Source organism: Gavialis gangeticus, unplaced genomic scaffold (genome assembly GCF_001723915.1).
Source record: "Gavialis gangeticus isolate Ggan-Ray unplaced genomic scaffold, GavGan_comp1, whole genome shotgun sequence".
In the NCBI taxonomy this organism is placed as follows: domain Eukaryota; kingdom Metazoa; phylum Chordata; order Crocodylia; family Gavialidae; genus Gavialis; species Gavialis gangeticus.
The window spans coordinates 93,117,319-93,121,459 of record NW_017729033.1 but is presented as its reverse complement, the minus strand read 5'-3'; the positions used below and the strand labels follow the sequence as shown (position 1 = coordinate 93,121,459).

The 4,141-nt window shown below is 35.1% G+C and overlaps 1 protein-coding gene across 6 annotated transcripts in view; it reads left to right on the top strand.

Annotated features, from left to right (window-relative positions):
- PDLIM5 (PDZ and LIM domain 5) overlaps positions 1-4,141 on the top strand; it is a 238,739-nt gene that overhangs the window by 141,136 nt on the left and 93,462 nt on the right. The gene's annotated exons all lie outside the window — the stretch shown is intronic.

Below are 4,141 nucleotides of genomic sequence, written 5' to 3'. Positions count from 1 at the left end.
TTTCTTTCTTTCTTTCTTTTTTTCAACTGCTTTGCGCAAAAAAAAAAAAAGTATTTTATTAGCCTTATTACAAAAGGAACTCTAGCTTTTTCCATACTTTTCTAACAATTTCCTACTGATGTGTAAAGAATGAGATGAAAATGTTTTTGTGCTAATCAGTAGTTCACAGAAATACTTATTTCACACAGAGCAACTTGGGTTACTGAATCTTCCTAAGTGGGTAGAGAAGAGCTATTAGGGTTCTTTTTCCATGACAGACTAATTTGTATTGCTGAGTTTGAGTTCTTGTAGATTGATAGAATACAGAGGAAGATGAGCACAAGAATAGCATACGAAATAGCATATTGCTTTATTTTGTGGGATGGGGAAGAGACTGTAAACAGTTATTTCAATAGATTTGTATTTTCTGAGAGAGTTTTTCTTCAAATTAAGTACAGTTTAGCAGGCATACTTTAGAGTGGGTTGTAAATGTTTTAAAAAGTAGAGGGAAAATACAAACCACTTCTCTACCCAGAGGAATTTTGCCAGTATTGCCAATCTTGTTGCAAGGAGGATTCTGCTTAAATAGGTATTATGTCAGCATCAGGAAAAGAATATAGAAAAAGAATGAGCTTAATGATCCTGCTTATGAGACCTGCAGCATATGATCTCAACTAAGATAAGATAGTCAAAGGCAATGATATTTATTGTAGGGTGAAACTGTAAGGGGTTTTGTGTTTATAGAAGCTTTGATGCCCAAAGATATGATGGTGCATATTGTCCTGTAATATAATGTATTATAGTAGACGCACTCATTAATTTATGCTTTTTGAAGTTTGAAGAGTATTTTAATAAAACTTGCTTTTAACTTAGTTTGGTCTGGTTTTTCTTTGAGGCTTTTTTACTTTAGCTTCTCATACAGACTACTGTATATGTATTTCAGTCTCATGAAGCAAAGGAAAAAACAATTGTCATCCTAGTGCATAATAGGAACAACTTGAACACCCACATACAATATATGCAATAGCTTTCCCTGAGTCCCCTCTAATAATTCAACATGTGGTTTTTTTTGTATTGTTTTTTTGCTTTGTTTGGTTTTATGCAAGATTTACAGCAAGCTATGGAATCGCTAATCTTTTTTTTTTTTTATGAGACAACCTGAAGTATGCTACACACAAGTTCAGAACATTTCATTTAGCAAAATGCATTGTCAGTTTTTATTATGTATTAGACTATATAAAGGGATAGGTATAGAGCAAATTTAGACTTAATTTGTAAGTTTTTCCTAAGAAATCTTGCACTTCACTTGAATTTGTATAGCACTTGGAGATTTTCTTTAACAGAACTTGATCATTCCTTTGGGGGAAAACTAGTGAAGAACACTTTGTTTGAGGAGTTGATTGTTTGCTTGTTTTTAATATCTTAAAAACTAAAGATACCTATAAACACTCGCATTTCCTCCTCAGGGGGTTTAAATTCCAGAAATAAACGTTCTGTAGTACTATAGCTCACTGTCTTTGTCATCTTATCTTTAGGGAAAGTCAAACAGAAAATGAGGACCTCAGGTAACAGCCAAGTTGTCTAATACTAACAGCCACTTCGTGTGTAAACTGAAAAGTTCACAATATAAAGTGCAATTAAAACAGCATAAGAATGGTCATCAAATACAGTAGCTAAAAATGTATGGTTGCAGTTTGATACCTTTTACATTAAAGTACAAAATGATAATTAGGGGGAAATATTTGCTAACAATTTCACCTCAGACACAGTCTTTAATTTGACTTGATCTTTTCAGCTTGTTTCCATAAATTTAGAATATATCTTCTGTATCAAATAACTCAAATGCTTGTGCCACATTTACTAAAACTAAGTAAGTTATTCAGTGCACATGTAGCATATTGCAACTTGCTTTTCAAGTGGGAACTCTGTGTTGAATATTACAAAGTACCTTAAATTTGCTTTGCAAGGTTTAAATAATTTTTACATATGGAGGAAAAGAATTATTTTATCCTTTTTTGACACAATACAATATGGTTGCTACTTCTATTTACTATAGTCCATTGTTTATCATGAAAATTATTGTTTAATCTTAAAATATGTATGTGTTTCTGGCGGTATTATTGGATATTTTTTTTCCCTTTTGTTATTTATCTCAGCAAGAAAGATGAACAGTGTTGCAACACTTGGCTTTTCACAAAATGAATTGTTTCAGTGAGGAATAGAATTGAAATCCTGTTCAAAAATATAAAACGAAAATAAATAAACAACAACCAGGAGATTTAAAATTGAAGGCATGTCTAAATTCAACAAGAGCTTTCTAAAGCACAGGAATATTTGAGGCATTGCTTGTCTCCTGGGAGTATTTTGTGGTGTCACAATATGTGAGTGACAGATTATTAAAACAATAAATATTCTAGTAAAATAAATTCAGAACTAAAGTAGTATAGGAGTGATGTTGTTGCTGTGATCATCCAAAAATTCTATAAGAGGCAAGGATTTCTTAAGGTGGTATCTGTTATTAGACCAACTGTATAGTTGATATACAGTTAGACTAAGGGGATTTCTAGAAAACAAACTGGATATTAAAACCATGTGTTATGGCCCTCTGGTGGTCATTACTATATCAGTTATTTTAATAAAAATAAGTGTATTTTTTCTTCCTTTTTTTTAACTACTTTACCTTTCTTTCCTAAATGTTCCAGCATATAACTTTCAAACTAAAATTACAAACAAGCAACTAATTTTTTTATCTAGTATTTTTAAATCATCTCTCATGTTACCTCTTGCTAACTGTTTTTCTGTCAGCTGATGAATGTATAGGAGGTCTCATCTTCATGTAAACCAGACAGCTAATTGTTTATTGGCATACCAAATTAATCAAAGTATGTGCGCTACCCCAGTGCCCTAATAGAAGGCTACCTCCAGCCTTAATAGAAGTCCATCTTCTGCTTCCCTAAAAGCTCTTCAGTATGTTTCCATATAACTTATTTATCTTCTCTTTTCCCACATCACCTTCTCAAATAAATTGGAAGATACTTTGCTCACTGACTTCAGTGTTATAATTATTCATTTCAAAGTGTCTTTCCTCCTCCCTCCATACCAGAGAAAGAGAAGAAATGAGCAAAAACAGTTGGGAGAAACATCCAGCTACTTCTTTTTATTTCTAAATGTGAATAATGCATCTTATGCTCTATCTGATTAGCCTTCAAACCTATAAATCTGTTTCTACTCTTAGGACTAGAACCTAGGACCTAGAATCACTGTCTGCATTAATTAGGGTCTCATTGCATTTGATTCCTTTTTATGCATTTATTTAGAAAGTATCTCACCTTACTTTTAATTGACTGTAATCATAGGTAGCAGTAGGACAAATATTTAAGGGCCTACTAGGGAAAAGATTAGATGTATTCAGAGAAGGAAGAAGAAATCTCAGATGTTATGAATGTTCTGCCAGTAAAATGTCCAAGCTGTTCAAACTGTCTCAGAAACAAACTTTCAGTATTTTGAGTTTTAGCCAACAGCATCTAAAGCTCTTTCTGGAAATTTTAGTATGGATAAATGTGTATTTCTTTTTCAACATTTTAAAAGAAATGGCCATAATGAAAAATAAGCAAAGCAGAGTGAATACACAATACCTACATAGACATCAATTGTTATTTCCAGGCATATTTTAGAGTTCATTGTTGTCTATGAACTGCTGTTCCCAACACGTGTACTGTATTTATTCAAATCCAAGACAGGGTTTTAACATAGTGGGGAGCCCCTCACCTTGGATTCAATACAAGGTAGTGAGGGCACCGGCTCCAGCTATGGCTCCAGCTCCAGCCCCAACCCAGGGTTGAGGTTAGAGCTGCAGCTACTGCCTGACCTCCCCCATGCCTGCCCTGCAGCCGTCACCCCCCCTCCTTGCTGCTTACCCTTGCGCCCAGCAGGGCTTCAGCCTCACCCCAGCAGGGCTCTAGCTCCATCCTAGGCCATGGAGCACATGTTTGCTCCAAGTAAATATGTGCTCTGTGCCTCAGGCTGGGTTGGGGCCAGAAGCCTTACAGAACAAGAGTAAGGGTAGCAGGGGGAAGGGCAGAGAGGCAGCAGCGCAGTTGTGGGATAGGGGACAAGTGTCAGGGGTTGCAGGCATGTGGGGGAGATGTTGGTAGGGAGATTA